General features: G+C 42.6%; 1 long non-coding RNA gene across 1 annotated transcript in view; it reads right to left on the bottom strand.

Annotated features, from left to right (window-relative positions):
* Positions 1 to 330: 330 nt before the first annotated feature.
* Positions 331 to 19,582, bottom strand: part of LOC115465039 — a 32,358-nt gene continuing 13,106 nt past the window's right edge. Inside the window, exon 3 of the long non-coding RNA XR_003941305.1 lies at positions 331 to 506. This is a non-coding gene — a long non-coding RNA (uncharacterized LOC115465039). The remainder of the gene's footprint in view (positions 507 to 19,582) is intronic.

The following is a 19,582-nucleotide window of genomic DNA, read 5'->3' as shown; positions in this document are numbered from 1 at the left end:
GTTTAGAAATTAAGTGATAGACAACAGAGGCAGTGGTAAACTAACTTTACTCGGAGAAGAGAAAGATGATTAGTGGCATGCCTTAGGGATTGGTCCAGGGACCAGTTCTGTTCTACCTCTGTGAGCAAAAATTGTGGAAGGTTGAGAGCAAAGGTTTGTCTCTGCCAATGACACAAATTCCTACAACAGAATGGTCACACCTGATGGAGATGAGAGAATGATAAGTGATCAAAAGCAAAAAAAAAAACAGGCTAAATTCTACACAAACAGTACACAATAAAAAGAGCAAAACCTGCAAAACCAAACCATGACATTTATTAAAATGCTCCATGCAATAGAGAGGGTCAGAGTACACAGTACAAATAGTCCAAAAAGAAGCACAAAGGTCTCTCAAGAATGGAATGAGTGTACTTTATTGTTGACCCAACACGGGCCGTGTTTCGGTGAGAGACAACACCTGCCTCAGGAGTCAATCACGTCGTAGCTCTTCACAATGAGAATCCGCTCTGAAATAAAAAAACAAATTCATGTAATGGAGCAGGACCCCCATAGTTTGTTTTCATTTTCAGTAATTAAAGGATGGATATTTGCATAACAGTAAGTAATGTGAGTTACTGGTGTTACAGCATTTTTTTTCCAGTTAGTCTTATTCTTGTGCTATGTAGTTTATGTAGCATTTTTTTGGTCTCCTAGATCTTGGACATGTTCTCCATCCTTTTATATTTTACTATGTCTCATCTGTTAAAAAACAGTGGTGAGTGATTTAGTTCATCGCTGTATATTCATTGGCTCCATACAATTACTTTTTGTGATCTTCTTTGTCTTTGAATCTTATTTTGGAATTCTACACTTTTTGCTTTATTTTCTTTTCATACACATTTTTCTGTTTATATGTCCCCTCTTTTCACATTCTTGTTTATTTGAAGTAATATCACTTATTATTTATTCACTTATGTGTCACACACATTTTAGATATACATGTTTATCACAACTCTCCAGATTTGTCACACAGGTTAAAGAGCATCTAAATGAGGATAGTATTTCATGTGCACTCATTTTTTTATTTACTAATTTTATGTTTTGTCATAGGAATATAGTTCATTCATTAATGTGAATTTGTGTTTATGCTCTTTCATGAGGACCCCTGAAGAAAACAAGAGTGCAGAAACATGGCCCGTGTCAGGTTTTGTTTATAAACTTTTTGGAACATTTCAACTGAATGTCCTTGGAATTTGTGCGTTCTTTGAACTTGTGGTTTTGGTGACTTCCACTCTTTTGGTTTCTGCTTTCTACATTAAACACAGAGTCGCAATATGTGCCTAAAAAGACCTGGCGGAATGAAGGGATTGTCAACAGATTTTGTTGAGATGAACGGTGCACATAGGGAAGAATGCAGAATCAGACAACAAAATAGGAAGCACGGAAATCCAGTATGTTGAATGTTGTGAACCAGAGTAAGTATTTTATAATTAATATATGTTTCAATGAGTAACCAATGTGCAGTCTTCAACAATGGGGTGACATGATCAAATTTTTTTGCCCCAGTTAACAGTTTCACAGCTACATTCTATATCAGTTGGAATCTTTTTATATCCTTTTTACATAAACCTTTGTACAGTGCATTACAGTAATCCAAATGTGTGAAGACCAAGGCGTGGGTAAGGATATGAATAGTCTTTGGTTCTAACAAATGCTGAACTGAGCAGATTTGTCGTCATTTGAAAAAAACACTTCCCTGTAACAGAAAAGATCTGAGGACAGAAAGAAAGATCAAAATCTATAATTACACCTAGAATATTTATAGTTTGAGAGATTGGAATAACTGTATCTACTAAATTAAAAGTGGTCATTCCAGGTGAACCTGGTTTTTTAATCAAAAATCAAAGATTTGGTTTTGTTTAAAATGTAATTGCATTTTATTCTCCTTCAACTAAGTGGATATTATAGTCAGCTTGGAATTGAGAGAATCAATTTCTTGTGGATTGGTTGGATAATTAGTGGATAGAAGTTGCATTCATCACCCCCGCCCTGTAGCCCTAGGATCCAAAAGCACTCACATGCACTTTGAGTGCTACAGCTGGAGCAGAGAGACAACCCCTCCCCCAAGCCCTGCACCAACAACAGCATTTCCACCCCAGAGAGATAATGCCCATCTCATGATAGGTGCAATATGGGTTGAGCTGCAATCACAAGGATCAAAGGTGGGTGGGGGGGAGGGGGAATTCACGTTTGGCAGATTTAGCAATCCTGGGCTCCAGATGTAGAGGCTATTCCTAGCTTTGTTGCTCCCTCACCTTAATCCTTTGTCTGAGTGCATTCCCTCTTCATTCGTTGTGTTGACAACTATTGGTACATAACCTCACAAAAGGTGCAGCTCCCGACGAAGCAGAAATAGTGAAACTGAAGTGCTCTGTTGAGCTCACCAAACAAGAGGATTGATACATTCAGCTAAGTGCCTGTCTCATTTAATTTCCTGATAACTTAAACATAAAAGTTATTGAAAGGTTAAGGAGACAAAATTGGGAAAATAACAAAAAAGAAAAAATATCTGAAAAACCTTTACGAAGGTTACGAGACCAGTGAGGAAGTTCGCTCAGCAACTGAGGCAGAAAACAAACTCTACAGGCTGAGCTTCTGAGGTCCTTTCCTTCTAGGAGTAAAATAAACACTAGCATGCTATTTCAGTAGTCTTTTTCTAAATCTGAAATATGTGTCAGATTGGTGTGCCTTATTTAACAGCGTGACCCTTAGCAGTCGTACCACAAGACTACTGTTTAGGTTGAGCAGCACCATTTTGAAGCCAGAAGCTGACAGGGCAGGGGCGACTGGGGATCACTAATGCCCAGCCACTAACCACTAGGAAAACCCCCAATAGGTGCCAGGGCTTTGGAGGGGGGCGACCCTTTGGATATCGGGGCTTCCTGGGGAGGTGTGACTTTGGCAATAGGGGAGAACGCAAGGGGGTGAGACACCCTATGAAACCATAGCCATAACCCCTGACATCCACAGCCCAAGATAGAATCACCTGTACATCCTGCAGAGACACCCCACAGAAATACCCTGACACTCACACACACACCCTAACTTTCCACAGATACATGCCTAGAATATTCCCATAGGAATAAATATGCACAGCATATGTATTGATTTATTAAGATTTTTTTAATTCCTCTATGAAGATATTCACCCAAGGTGAAATACAACAGGTGTAGTGTAGTCTGACATAGGCAACTTATATTGTAATAACATTAAACGTTAACAGCAGTAAAATTACTACATGTTACCATACTACATAATTAGAATAGTCAGGTAAACATGGAAATAGATAAATTTAAATCAAATAACTCATACAGACCCCCATATACCCCTTGCAGCACCCTTGCCCATCCATTCACTGTATGTCTGCTGGGTCAAAAAAGCTTCAGGTATCACTAGGAAATGGAATGGATATCTTAATGCCTCCATATCAATCAGTGGTGCAACTTCACCTTGAGAATTGAGTACATATGTGTGTAAATTACTTCTTATAGAATACCAACTGGAAGAAAAATACACACCATGCTTTGATAATGTGAGCTTTTCCAGTGGGCAGGCACATGGGTGGAGTTTGGGCCCAGCATATGTATGGAACGCATATGTACGTGCATAAATTATAGAACACTATAATTTATGCATGTTCATGCATGCATTTAGGGCTGGTGTAAGTGGACATGTCTAAATTTTTAGACTTCTGAGTCAGGCCTTTTGGGCCGAAACACAGCGTTGCGTCGAGTCTTTGATCAATAAACATTTTTAAGCACAAGGTTGTCCCTCCTGCTTCTGGAGTCTGTGGTCCTTTTCCCACTTTTTTCCTCTTCAGCTTGTGTATCTCTCGTGGGAAATTTGAGTTCTCCGCTTTTTGCAGATTTCCCTTGAACACATCTAGATGTGCACATCAGTGGTGATCCTAGGTCGGCTGCCACCCGGGGCGGAACACCGCTGCGCACCCCCCCCCCCAGTGCAGCGGCGTCCGTCCCCCCCAGGGTGCAGCACGACACCTCCCCACCCAGCGCAATGACTCCCCCCTCCCCGGGTGCATTCTTGGCTGCTGGAGGGTGCAGAGAGCAGCCGCGCACCTATCGGCTCCACTGGTTCCCTGCTCCCTCTGCCCCAGAACAGGAAGCAACCTGTTCCGGGGCAGAGGGAGCAGGGAACCAGCGGAGCCGACAGGCAGGCGGCTGCTCTCTGCACCCTCCAGCAGCATGAACCCGGGGTGGACCACCCCCACCACCCTTCCTACGCCACTGGTGCACATTCATCTGCCAAGGTGTGAGCAAAATCCAAATAAATAAAAAAAGAAATAAATGTGTACTAGTATTCTGTAAAAAAAAGTAGTCTCTATAAAACAGGCTTAAAATAGGTGCTTTATTCAGAGCTTCTCAACCCAGTCCTTGAGGCACACCTAGTCTCATCAGGTTTTCAAGATATCCACAATGCATGTGATAGGTTTGCATGCACTGCCTCCATAGTATGTAAATTTATCTCAATGTGTGGATATCCTAAAAACCTGAAGGGACTAGATGTGCCTCAAGGACTGGGTTGAGAAGCACTGCCTTAACTAGTACCTATTGTAACAGAATTATCCCCAATCCCCCAAATTTGATATATAGCGCCTTAAGTTATGTGCGCTAAATTAGGCCGCATGGCCCAACTGCGTTCACAACTTAATTAACAAGCCAATCAGCACGGATAATTGGTACTTAACTAATCAGCGGCACTAATTGGCTTTAATTAGAACATGCAGAACTTTCTAGGCATATTCTATAACGCGGTACAAATAAATTCTAATGCATACAGTCAAAGAAAGGGCATGGCCATGGGTGTGGAATGGACGGAGTGTGGGCATTTCAAAAAAATATGCGCACTATTATAGAATGCACCCGATCTGCGCCTAACTTAGGCACGGGGTATTTAGGCCTGGTTGTAGGTGGCCTAAATGGGTGCGCCTAAATTTCAGTCGAAAGAATGGCACGTGAGCATATTCTATAAACTACGCCTAACTTTAGGCATAGTTTTATAGAATCACACTAACCACGTCATTTCTCGGAGCCAATTTTTAAGGCACCATATATAGAATTCCCCCCCAATGTGTCCCCCAAATAGACATGCCAAAGTCTATGAATGGAAGGAGGGGAAACAAGTCTGTTATAAGCACTTTTCAACTTCTTCAAAATTTTTGTACCATATCTAACAGAAAATATTTATTAATATATCCCATAACTTCAGTGACTATTATGTCGGGAGCTTTTTTTGTTTGGATCTTTTTTGTCGGGGCCATTTTGTCAGGGCTATTTTGACCAGGTACCTCAAAAGGTAATTAAGAAACCAAAAAGTCTGGATTGCATAAGTCTTTACAAACCTTGATGCAATACTTTGTGGAAGCCCCTTTTGCATCAATAAGGGTCATGTGTCATTCAGGATGAATATCATCTTTGCACAGCGAGACGGTGCAGTTTTTGCCCATTTTTTTTGACAGAATAGCTCAAGCTCTTTCAAGTTGACTTAGGACTGTCTGTTGACTGCAGTCTTCATGTCTTCCCAAATATTTTCTATTGGATTCAGCTTTGGGCTTTGACTGGGCCATTTAGACATTCACGTTTTTCTTGCTGATCCACTCCATTGTTGTTTTTCCTTTATTCATAGGATCATTCTCTTTCATGATTATCTACTACTCCACTATCCCAAACCTAGCAGATTCAAGTATAAGACTATATTTTCTGCTAGTCTGTTGTACACTCGAAGGGGTTCCCTGTTTATTTCTTGCTGTGATCCGCGCTGAACTCCATGGGTTGTTGTGGAACACAAGAAGCGATGTAATGTTATGTAAAAACGTAATTCTTCTCCCAAGTCTTATGTTTATGGCAGACTAGAACAGGCTTTCCTATAGGATCTGCCTGTAGTTTGCACATAAGAACTTCTACCACAGCATCCTGACCCTGAAAGGCCACAAATACCCATCAGAATCCTAAATTTTAGAGCCAACCCTTCTTGTTTATAAACCAACAAGCACTTTGTTTCCTGCTGGACTTTTATCCTTTTTGACTCTATGCCATCCTTAACACATAGTACCACCCCTCCGCCAATTTTATCTGGGGGTATCATTTCAATATATTTTATACTCTGGTATCAAAGTGTACCCCTCCTTCCACCAGTTTCATGCACTCTAAGTCTCCAATCTTATTTTAAGACACCTGAGAATTTCACACACAAACAATTTACATTCAAAATGTCTGTCAAATGTATTCACAACCTACCTAGCAGTTTAAATGGTACTTTGAAATCAGGGCCACAGACCTTTATGTAAGGAGAGTAAATAAAAGCAAGAGAAAAAGGAAACCAATATGGTTCTCAAAGCAAGTGGCTGAGAAAATAAAGATTAAAGAGTTAGCGTTCCAGAAATATAGAAAATCTCAAGAGGAGGAACACGGGGAGGAATACCGGATGAAACTGAAAGAAGCCAAGAGAGAGGTACGTCTGGCGAAGGCGCAAGCGGAAGAACAAATGGCTAGAAATGTAAGGAGGGGAGACAAAAACTTCTTCAGGTATATTAGTGAAAGGAGAAAGACTATAAAGGGAATTGTGAGACTAAAAGAAACATCAAAACGCTATGTAGAAAATGATGAAGAAAAAGCCAATTTGCTAAATAGATACTTTTGTTCTGTTTTCACTGATGAAAACCCTGGGGAAGGACCGAGAGGGACTGGCAAAAGTACACCTGAGAAGGAGGTGGATAGAGCGCCATTCACGGAAGAGAGTGTGTATCAACAACTTGGAAAGCTGAAGGTGGACAAAGCCATGGGGCCGGACGGGATCCACCCCAGAGTACTGAGGGAGCTCAGAGAGGTTCTGGCGGGTCCTCTTAAAGACTTGTTTAATAGATCCTTGGAGACGGGAGAGGTTCCGAGGGATTGGAGAACGGCGGAGGTGGTCCCTCTTCACAAAAGTGGGGATAGGGAAGAAGCTGGAAACTACAGGCCGGTAAGCCTCACTTCGGTTATTGGAAAAGTAATGGAAGCCATGCTGAAGGAAAGGATAGTGAATTTCCTGGAAACCAATAAGTTGCAGGATCCGAGACAACATGGTTTCACCAAAGGGAAATCGTGCCAAACGAATCTCATTGAATTCTTTGACTGGGTGACGGGAGAATTAAATCAAGGACGTGCTATGGACGTCATCTACTTAGATTTCAGCAAGGCTTTTGACACGGTTCCCCACAGGAGGCTCTTAAATAAACTAGACGGCCTGAAGATAGGACCCGAAGTGGTGAACTGGATTAGGAACTGGTTGACGGACAGACGCCAGAGGGTGGTAGTAAATGGAGTTCGCTCGGAGGAAGGAAAGGTGAGTAGTGGAGTGCCTCAGGGATCGGTGCTGGGGCCCATTCTGTTCAATATATTTGTGAGTGACATTGCCGAGGGGTTACAAGGTAAGGTTTGCCTTTTTGCGGATGACACCAAGATTTCCAACAGAGTGGACACCCCGGAGGGTGTGGAAAACATGAAAAAAGATCTGAAGAAGCTAGAAGAATGGTCTAAGGTTTGGCAATTAAATTCAATGCGAAGAAATGTAAAGTGATGCACTTGGGGAGGAGAAATCCAAGGGAGACGTATGTGTTAGGCGGGGAGAGTCTGATAGGCACGGAAGGGGAGAGGGATCTTGGGGTGATAGTATCTGAGGACCTGAAGGCGACGAAACAGTGCGACAAGGCGGTGGCAGTAGCTAGAAGATTGCTAGGCTGTATAGAGAGAGGAGTGACCAGCAGAAGAAAGGAGGTTTTAATGCCCCTGTATAAGACGTTGGTGAGGCCCCACCTGGAGTATTGTGTTCAGTTTTGGAGGCCGTATCTTGCGAAGGATGTTAAAAAAATGGAAGCGGTGCAAAGAAAAGCTACGAGGATGGTATGGGATTTACGTTCCAAGACGTATAAAGAAAGGCTTGCTGACCTGAACATGTACACCCTGGAGGAAAGGAGGAACAGGGGTGATATGATACAGACGTTCAAATATTTGAAAGGTATTAATCCGCAAACGCACCTTTTCCGGAGATGGGAAGGCGGTAGAACGAGAGGACATGAAATGAGATTGAAGGGGGGCAGACTCAGGAAAGATGTCAGGAAGTATTTTTTCACGGAGAGGGTGGTGGACGCTTGGAATGCCCTCCCGCGGGAGGTGGTGGAGATGAAAACGGTAACGGAGTTCAAACATGCGTGGGATATGCATAGAGGAATCCTGTGCAGAGGGAATATATCCTCAGAAGCTTAGCTGAAATTGGGTGGCGGAGCAGTTGAGGGGAAGAGGGGGTGGTGGTTGGGAGGCGAGGATAGGGGTGGGCAGACTTATACAGTCTGTACCAGAGCCGGTGATGGGAGGCGGGACTGGTGGCTGGGAGGCGGGAAATACTGCTGGGCAGACTTATATGGTCTGTGCCCTGAAAAGGACAGGTACAAATTCAAGGTAAGGTATACACATATGAGTTTGTCATGGGCAGACTGGATGGACCATGCAGGTCTTTATCTGCCGTCATCTACTATGTTATGTTATGTAAGCTAACTGCTCTTATCACATTCTCTGGCAACAAATTCCAGAGTTTAATTACACATTGAGTGAAGAAATATTTTATCTGGTTGTTTTAAATTTACTACTTAGTAGCTTCATTGTGTGTCCCTAGTCCTAGTATCTTTGGAAAGAGTAAACAAGAGATTCACGCCTACCCATTCTACTCCACTCAGTCCACTGCACTGCACTGATGCAATTTCTGGTTTCCTCAAAGGCGGCATAGTGTGCACACTGAGAAAGAAGGAGAAGGCTTAAAAGCTAGAAGCGAGCCTGCTTTTTCGCTGCCGCAACTTTTTAAACACAGGGCAGCTGGAAGGAAAGCAGCTGAAGAAAACTGAGGGCACAGAAGGGGCTGAGGTAAAACGGGTTGGGACCCGAAACTCGGGGGCTAAAAAGGGGAGTAAGTTAAGTTGGAGGCTGGGGCGGGTGAGTCACTGGACATGGAGGGGAGGGCAGAGTACAGAGGAGAATCACTGGATGTGGATGAGAGGGGAGGAAAGGGGGCAAAGGAGAATCACTGGGCATGGATGGGTGGGGAGGGCAGGGGAGAGAGGAGAGTTGCTGGACATGGATGGATGGCGGAGAGGGCAGGAGAAATGCTGGACATGGATGGAGGTGAGGGAAGACAGGAAGGAGATGCACATGGATGGAGGGGAGGGAAGAGAGGAGAGGGCAGGGAACAGAGGAAAATCACTGGACGTGAATGAGAGGGGAAGACATGGGGCAAAGGAGAATCACTGGACATAGATGGGAGGAGAGGGCAGAGGAGAATTGTTGGACATGGATGGGTAGGGAGTGCAGGGGAGAGAGGAGAGTTGTTATGGATGGATGGAGGGGAGGGCAGGAGAAATGCTGGACATGGATGGAAGTGAGGGAAGACAGGAAAGAGATGCACATGGATGGAGGGGAGAGGAGAAATTCTGGATACAGATGGAGGAGAGAGGAGAGTTGAAATGCTGGATATGGATGGAGGGGAGGGAAGGGAGAGGAAGTGAGATGAACATGGATGGAGGGGAGGAGAGAGAGGAGAAATGCTGGACATGGATGGAGGAGAGAGAAGAGAGAGGAAGAAGATGCATACTGACGGAGATGAGGGAAAGGGAAAAGAGGAGAAAAACTGCACATGGCTGGAGAAAATAGGCAAAAGCTGGATCCACTCTATACCTCCTCCAGTCAAGTCCGCGGAGGACCCAGCTTTTACCTATGGATGTAGGGCAAGAAATGAAGAAGAAAGGAGGAAAGTAAAGAAATAAATGGAAAGGAAGCCCTGGAAGTGGAGTTAAGGGAGCAGATAGAGAGCAGCAGAATCAGAGACTGGGACCAACATGATCAGAAAAACAACGTCACAAGACAACAAAGGTAGAAAAAAATCATTTTATTTTCATTTTAGTGTTTGGAATATGTCCAATTTGAGAATTTACATCTGCTGTCTTATTTTGCAATGTATAGCAATGTTCTGTTTTTCTGGTATTGTGCTGCATGCATAATCTGTATGCTAATTTGGTTTGTGTCATTTTGGGTATACTGGAGCTGTAACAGCTTACAGAAATTATTTATAATGAAAAAAAACCAAGTTATTTTTCTTCTTCTGTACTGGTGTAATATTTTCAATGATTACTGTTTATACAGTGGGGGAAATAAGTATTTGATCCCTTGCTGATTTTGTAAGTTTGCCCACTGACAAAGACATGAGCAGCCCATAATTGAAGGGTAGGTTATTGGTAACAGTGAGAGATAGCACATCACAAATTAAATCCGGAAAATCACATTGTGGAAAGTATATGAATTTATTTGCATTCTGCAGAGGGAAATAAGTATTTAATCCCTCTGGCAAACAAGACCTAATACTTGGTGGCAAAACCCTTGTTGGCAAGCACAGCGGTCAGACGTCTTCTGTAGTTGATGATGAGGTTTGCACACATGTCAGGAGGAATTTTGGTCCACTCCTCTTTGCAGATCATCTCTAAATCATTAAGAGTTCTGGGCTGTCGCTTGGCAACTCGCAGCTTCAGCTCCCTCCATAAGTTTTCAATGGGATTAAAGTCTGGTGACTGGCTAGGCCACTCCATGACCCTAATGTGCTTCTTCCTGAGCCACTCCTTTGTTGCCTTGGCTGTATGTTTTGGGTCATTGTCGTGCTGGAAGACCCAGCCACGACCCATTTTTAAGGCCCTGGCGGAGGGAAGGAGGTTGTCACTCAGAATTGTACGGTACATGGCCCCATCCATTCTCCCATTGATGCGGTGAAGTAGTCCTGTGCCCTTAGCAGAGAAACACCCCCAAAACATAACATTTCCACCTCCATGCTTGACAGTGGGGACGGTGTTCTTTGGGTCATAGGCAGCATTTCTCTTCCTCCAAACACGGCGAGTTCAGTTCATGCCAAAGAGCTCAATTTTTGTCTCATCTGACCACAGCACCTTCTCCCAATCACTCTCGGCATCATCCAGGTGTTCACTGGCAAACTTCAGACGGGCCGTCACATGTGCCTTCCGGAGCAGGGGGACCTTGCGGGCACTGCAGGATTGCAATCCGTTATGTCGTAATGTGTTACCAATGGTTTTCGTGGTGACAGTGGTCCCAGCTGCCTTGAGATCATTGACAAGTTCCCCCCTTGTAGTTGTAGGCTGATTTCTAACCTTCCTCATGATCAAGGATACCCCACGAGGTGAGATTTTGCGTGGAGCCCCAGATCTTTGTCGATTGACAGTCATTTTGTACTTCTTCCATTTTCTTACTATGGCACCAACAGTTGTCTCCTTCTCGCCCAGCGTCTTACTGATGGTTTTGTAGCCCATTCCAGCCTTGTGCAGGTGTATGATCTTGTCCCTGACATCCTTAGACAGCTCCTTGCTCTTGGCCATTTTGTAGAGGTTAGAGTCTGACTGATTCACTGAGTCTGTGGACAGGTGTCTTTCATACAGGTGACCATTGCCGACAGCTGTCTGTCATGCAGGTAACGAGTTGATTTGGAGCATCTACCTGGTCTGTAGGGGCCAGATCTCTTACTGGTTGGTGGGGGATCAAATACTTATTTCCCTCTGCAGAATGCAAATAAATTCATATACTTTCCACAATGTGATTTTCCGGATTTAATTTGTGATGTGCTATCTCTCACTGTTACCAATAACCTACCCTTCAATTATGGGCTGCTCATGTCTTTGTCAGTGGGCAAACTTACAAAATCAGCAAGGGATCAAATACTTATTTCCCCCACTGTATGCGCCATGGCTGATAAACAGATGTGGTTAAATGTGCCACACTATTAGCAGCCAAGTTCATACAAAGTTAATTATGTTCAGTGGAAAATAAATCTGTTGGTTCAGGCTGCTTGCTATCTGAATATTCAATCACTGTTTCATTATTGCTACCAAGTATTACAAATTAAGGGGATTCGTTTTAATTCATTTATCTAGTCCTTACGTGCACATGGTTTTGCTTTTTAAACCCAGAGGTTTCCTAGTATAGCATTTTTCATGTTTGAATTAGTTTTTGTACACAAGTTTTGCTTGATTTGTCTTTATTTGAAATAAAAGAAAATGTTTAAAACATATCTTGTTAACAAGGGGCAGGGCTGGGGAAACTGGGGGGGGGGGGGGCCAGAAAACTGGTCTGCACAGGGCCCCGCAGTTGCTAAGACCGGCCCTGGGGATGCCCAGTCTCCCAGTCTGTACAATGCACTTCTGAGTGACCCTCTCAATTTCCCCCCATGATCCTGTTTAAAAGCTGCTTTATCTCCTTTTAAATATTAACGTTAGCGATCAGGATCTACCTATCAGATTAGACTTCCATTTCCCTAACATGTTGCTACTTCTGAATAAATCTAAAGCTCTCTTCCCTGCATCATTGCCTTATCTGTGCATTGAGACTCTGGAGTTCTGCCTGCTTCTTCAGTCCTGCACAAAGAGAGTTAGATTCAATAAATGGCACCTGTGGAGGGGCATAATCGAACGTCGCCGGCGAAATAGTTCGCCAGCGGCTCTACAGCTGGCCGGAATTGTATTGTCAAAAAAGATGGCCGGCCATCTTTTCTTTCGATAATACGGTTTAGCCTGGCCAAATGCCAGAGTTCGCCGGGATTGAGATCACCAGTTTTGTTTTTCAGCAATAATGGAAAAAAAAATGCTGGACATCTCAAACCCGGCGAAATCCAAGGCATTTGGTCGTGGAAGGAGCCAGCATTTGTAGTGCACTGGTCCCCCTGATATGCCAGGACAGCAACCGGGCACCCTAGGGGGCACTTCTAAAAATTTTAAAACATACAAAAAAACCTCCCAGGTGCATAGCTCCCTTCCCTTGTGTGCTGAGCCCCCCCCAAATCCCCCCAAACCCACTCTCCTCAACTCTACACCATTACCATAGCCCTTATGGGTGAAGGGGGGCATCTACATGTGGGTACAGTGGGTTTTGGGGGGCTTTGGAGGGCTCAACACTTAGCACCACAAGTGTAACAGGTAGGGGGGGATGGGCCTGGGTCTGCCTGCCTGACGTGCACTGCACCCATTAAAAACTGCTCCAGGGACTTGCATACTGCTGTCAGGGAGCTGGGTATGACATTTGAGGCTAGCATACAGGCTGGCAAAAAAGGTTTTTATTTTTATTGTTTTAGTGTGGGAGGGGGTTGGTAACCACTGGGGGACTACGGGGAGGTCATCCCCCATTCCCTCCAGTGGTCATCTGGTGAGTTGGGGCACCTTTTTTAGGCTTGGTCGTGAAAATAAAAGGACCAAGTAAACCCAGCGAAATACTGATGAACGCCGCTTTTTTCCCCATTATCTGCGAAAGCTGGCCATCTGGTAGCCACGCCCATGCCTGCCCATGTCCCACCTTCGCTACACCGCTGACATGCCCCCTTGAACTTTCGCCGGCGAGGTGACAGGAAAGCGGCGATGCTGTCAAAAAAGCCGCTTTCCATTATACCGATTTCGCCGCTTTTGAGAGATCGCCGGCCATCTCCCGATTTATGTCGACAAATGGCCGGTGATCACTTTCGAAAATAAGCCTGAAAGTTAACTGGGACAAATCTGAAATTTATCCCACTGAATAATTTGTCCTCCCCTTCAGATTTTCACCATATGCAATTCGTTTGGGCACACAAAGCTACTAAATACTTAGGCATTCTAATTCATAAAGATCCTGAACACATTCTTACTCTAAATTGTGCCAAAATTAAAGAAATTGTCAATAAGGCTATTTCTTCATGGTCACCCCTTAAATTATCTTGGTTAGGAAGAATATCCTCAATCAAAATGACCTTGGCATCAAAAATTACTTACATCCTCTCTAAGCTTCTGTCCTTATGTCCACAATCCTTTTATTCATGGCTTGATTGTAAACTTAATAACTTTATTGAATAAAAAACTATGAATTGCCCTCTGAAAACTGAAAACTTTCAAACCTTTTGGTGGAATGAATATTCCAAATTTTTACAAATATCATTTAGCTTCATTAGCAAAATATAGAGCACACTGGTTACAATACTCAAGTTTTAGTTCATCTATTCCACCCTGGTTGGAAGCTGAAGAAATGTGTTACCCATTTCCACTGAATATACTTAGCATTATGCAATTACCTCCTTCTCTCAAGAAATTTGGCTATCATTACTATCAGCCACCCAAACTGCAATACAGTTATTGGACAAAATTTCTGATATTTCCTTATTTTCTGAAAAATGTTATGTCCGTTTGGAAGAATCCCAAAATTATGCATGAAAAGGTACCTTTTTTAGAAATTCTGGCAATAGCAGAATAAATGGTCTTTGGATCAGCTTTGTGATAACAGTAGACTGCTTACCTTTCCAGAATTCATTGTTAAATATCCTTTGCTAACTTCTCATAAAAACCAATGGTTATGTATATCTAATCAGATACTAACTTTCTATGTTCCTTATCAGATACAGTTTCTATTTGCACTTCGTGTGATTTAATCCTTACTGAAGACAAAACTGTCTCCATCTTCTACAAAATATTTACAGACACATCCTTTGATAAACCAATACTTGCTAATAATAATTGGTGTTCTCTTTAGCCTAATTGGCCTCTTTTTTGATCAAAAGTTAACAGGCATTTGTTATCTGCTAGCATGACAAAATCTCTTTATTTTTTCATGAATAATGCTTATTGGACTCTTAGGAAAATGTAGAGTCAAGCTTAAACTTTGCTGAAACTGTCGGATATTCCCGGCTCAACGAGACATATGTTATTTGACTGCCCACTAATCTATACGCATACACATTCCTCAATCTACACTACCCCAACTATAAAGGACTAAAATACAAATCCACATATGCAACCAGCTTCTCCTACATTTGCACGCAACTACCGAAGGCCATAAACACAACGCAAGACCTAACTATCTTCCGAAGACTACTGAAAACTGACCTGTTCAAGAAGGCATACCATAACCATCCTAACTATTAAAATAATAAGAATGATCGTGAACCAGACAGAACCGAACTCTTATCACTTGACTGACCAACCTCATTACTATCAACGAACAGGCAATACCACTTTAATATTTATGCCAAAAATGATTTTTATATAATTCATGACCTAACAAAGGTTACAAGCTAAACACTCTGGAACCTATGTGAAATACCATAATGTATTCTTTTTTATCATGTATGTACGCACCTTAATGCAATACCACTTTAATCCTTATATCGAAAACGATTTCTCTATAACTGATGATCTAACATATGCTACATTACAATCTATCACCATAATGTATTCTTCCTTATCATGTATGTATGCACCTTAATGCAATACAGAATGTAATTCTGTTACCGGAAATGGCAATCGCCACTACGGCAAATGTAAGCCACATTGAGCCTGCAAATTGGTGGTAAAATGTGGGATACAAATGCTACAAATAAATAAATAAATACGTTTTGGTCTCAAATTTGGCAAACAATTAAACTTATTACTCAATGTACAGCTACTGTAACATATGACGTTGTGATACTCAGATCCTTACATCATTGTTTTGATTCTACTACTTGTAAACCTAAGTTGATTGATATTCTTATAGCAACTGGTATTTAACATATACTTAAGAATTAGAAAGATGCTAATTCCTTAACTCATACTTTTAGGTGGAATTCAGTTTGCCTATATAAACAATACAAACGTACGCCTATGTTTACTAAGGTGCTATGGGTGCGTTAGCGTTTTTAACATGCATAATTACGCATATTACACGCTAATGCGCCTATAGAAATGTATAGGCGAGTTAGCGTTTAAAGCAGCTTAAATTTAAAGGTGTGTTAGAAATGTTAACGCACCTTAGTAAACATACCCCTTAAAGTCTCTGAAAAACTTTCTTCTACAACAGCTATTGGTCAGCTCTGGTCCCCTACTGACTTTTACTTACAGTCAATCTGATTATTATTGATATGCTCTTGTCTATTAAGCTTGTCTGTATCATGTTTATTTTATTTCTGAGCCCATCTCCTCTATTGTATTGTAAATGAAAAGTATATACTGTCTAATATTTTTTCTATTTTATTTCATTATATTTTGCTTTTCTTTGATTAATTTACTTCTGTATAATAGGTAGCGCTATAGAAATGATAAGTAGTAGTAGTAGGGTAATAGATTAATAATGTCCACATGTTATTTGTTCAAACAAATCCGCAAACGGGTGGAGAACTTGAACGCCCCACGGGAGAATACAGGTATAGGAGAAAGTGGGATGTTTGACCAAGGTAAACCAAATCCTGGATAAATAGATGTTAAAAACACTTGTTTATTGATGAAAAAAGACTCGACACAACCGTTGTGTTTCGGCCATTAGGCCTGCATCAGGAGTCTCGTTGATAGGCGATCATCTGATAAACACGTTTAAAAGTACGCGGTGAGGTGATCCATATAGTGGGTCTGTAGCTCAGTCACCGGAGAACAGCTGATGCAGACGTTGAAAAACACGTAATGTGTTGATCTATGAGGTGGGTCTTTAAGAAGACCTTTTTCAAAGAAACTTGCTCGTTGACAAATGGAATGCCAGCATGAAGCATATTATTTGTACCTCCCTTTCCTAATTTTTCCTCCGTATTGCTTTTATTGTTATTTTTAAAATTCTTAGGGCCCTGTTTACTAAGCAGCATTATAGGCACGTTAATGTTTTTAACACACAATAACCATGTATGTGCCTACAATATACCTATAGGTGCCTACATGGTTAGTGCGTGCACTAAGTGTAGGCGCCCCAAAAACACTAACGCACCTTAGTAAACAGGGCCCTTAATAAAACTAATGAACTTGAAAATGCACAGGAGGTAAGTCTCTTTCAAATGAAAGGAAACACTGGAATGAGAGGGAACAAGATGAAGTTAAAAGGGTTGTTCCACACATCTACCACCACCCTTTATAGAAAGGGTGGTAGCAACCTCCTGGCAAATGCGGTGCAGATGACAACTGTATCTGAATTCAAGAAAATGAAGCACCAACACATGGGGGAGCAAGAGAGAGTAGATGGTAAGGATTGGAGAGGCCACATGGCCTTCATCTACCGTCATTTTCTATGTTTCCAAGTTTTATTCCAATAGCTACATGGTGGTTTCACCCATTGATCATTGACTATTGAAGAAAAGAGGAAGAAATTAGACTAAAGAAAAATGTGAGGGATGCAGGGGATGCATTAATAGCAAAAGAAGAAGGAAAGATGAAAAAAAAAAAAAAAAAAAAAGCTGAGATAGGCACCAGGAAAAGAAGCTGAATATGAAGACAGAGAAGAAATAACTTTTTAAAAAAATCTATGCAGAAAAATAAAATTTTATTTTTGGTTGGTTATTGGAATATATGACATTTTGAGGTGTAAATTGAGTCTTTTTTTAATTGTAAAAGTTGACAATTAGTCTTGCTTTACCCCTCTTACCCTCTATCTTCTGCTCATTTGTACATGTGACAAACGTCAGGAAAGAAAAGGAAGATTAAATTTTCCATCCGAAAAGACCACAAATTGTGATATGAAATTTCAAGGGTGAAAACAAACACAAGAAAACACGTTACTGAGAAGCTGAACAGCTTAGCAGAACAGAGAGTAACATCCACAAACACAGCACAATCAGAAAATGCTAAGAACAGACTCAGACCACAGAGATAATGGCAGAAGGTTAAGAGGTAGAAAAATAAAAGGAGACACCTTGTACATCTGCTCAGTCCTATGGAATTTTAGAGAGCCAAGGGGAGAATATAAGTCAGTGAATGCAGAGCAGCTGGAATAACCTGTACAAAGTGACCAGGGTAACAGCTGCATCAGACTTTCAGGAACAACCAGGTAACATGAAGGAAAGAAGACATGGTTACAACCCTAACATCAACAAGCATGGAGGAAGCAGGAGGCAGATGCTTCAGACAACACCCCCACTAGTTTTAGTGGCTGTTTGGATTATTACAAAACATGGTAACATGGTGGCAAGAGACAGGAGAAGACCTATGTGTTAAACATGGGACTCGTAAGAATGGTTGCTGATCAGTTCAAAATTGGATTAGTGCAACATAGAGGGGCATAATCGAACATCGCCGGCGATCTATTTTGGCGGTGGCGCAACAGCTGGCCGGAACCGTATTATCGAAAAAGATGGCCGGCCATCGTTTTTTTGATAATACGGTTTAGCCCGGCCAAATGCCAGAGTTCGCCGGGGTTGAGATCGCCGGTTTTGTTTTTCAGCAATAATGGAAAAAACTGCCGGCCATCTCAAACCCGGCGAAATCCAAGGCATTTAGTCATGGGAGGAGCCAGAATTTGTAGTGCACTGGTCTCCCTGACATGCCAGGACACCAACCGGGCACCCTAGGGGGCACTTCTAAAAATGTTTAAAAAATACACAAATAGCTTCCAGGTGCATTGCTCCCTTACCTTGGGTGCTGAGCCCCCCAAATCCCCCCCAAACCCACTCCCCACAACTCTACACCATTACCATAGCCCTTATGGGTGAAGGGGGGCACCTACATGTGGGTACAGTGGGTTTTGGGGGGCTTTGGAGGGCTCAACACTTAGCACCACAAGTGTAACAGGTGGGGGGGGGGGATGGACCTGGGTCTGCCTGCCTGAAGTGCACTGCACCCATTACAAACTGCTCCAGGGACTTGCATACTGCTGTCAGGGAGCTGGGTATGACATTTGAGGCTGGCATACAGGCTAGTAAAAAAAGGTTTTCATTTTTATTTTTTTAGTGTGGGAGGGGGTTGGTGACCACTGGCAGACTACGGGGAGGTCATTCCCCTTTCCCTCCGGTGGTCATCTGGTCAGTTGGGGCACCTTTTTTGAGGCTTGGTCGTGAAAATAAAAGGACCGAGTAAACCCAGCAAAATACTGCTTAACGCCACTTTTAATTTTTCCATTATCCGTGAAAGCCGGCCATCTGGTAACCACGCCCATGCCCGCCCATGTCCCGCCTTCGCTACACCACCGACACACCCCCTTGAACTTTCGCCGGCGCGGTGACAGGAAAGCAGCGATGGTGTCAAAAAAGCCGCTTTTGCGAGATCGCCGGCCATCTCCTGATTTATGTCGGAAGATCGCCGGCGATCACTTTCAAAAATAAGCCTGATAGTCTATTGTAGCTGTCCTCAAGCTACTCTGAAGAAATTTTAAACTCTTCAAAACACCGCTATCCCCCAGATTCTATGTAGCGTGCCTAGAGATCCATGCCGAAATCAGCAAGGATTCTGTAACAATGAGCGTAACTTAACAAACTAAACAAGCTAATGAGCACTGAAAACAGCACTTAACAAGCAATAATGCGCATTAACTGGCACTGACTAGCATTTAGGCGAACAAGTCACTAAGCGTATTCTGTAATAATGTGTGCTGAACTTCTAATGTGTGCAGGCAAAAGGGGACATGGCTAGGGTGGGGAAACTGGCATTTCATGGGCATTCCAAGATTTACGCGCCTAGTTATAGAATATGGCCCAGTGTGCCTAAATCTATGTGCTGGGATTTACGCCACATTTTCGTTGGTATAAATGAATGAACGTAGATTTA

The sequence above is a fragment of the Microcaecilia unicolor genome, chromosome 3 (genome assembly GCF_901765095.1).
Source record: "Microcaecilia unicolor chromosome 3, aMicUni1.1, whole genome shotgun sequence".
Classification (NCBI taxonomy): Eukaryota; Metazoa; Chordata; class Amphibia; order Gymnophiona; family Siphonopidae; genus Microcaecilia; species Microcaecilia unicolor.
The sequence above is the reverse complement of the archived record's forward strand: the minus strand, read 5'-3'. Positions and strand labels throughout refer to the sequence as shown.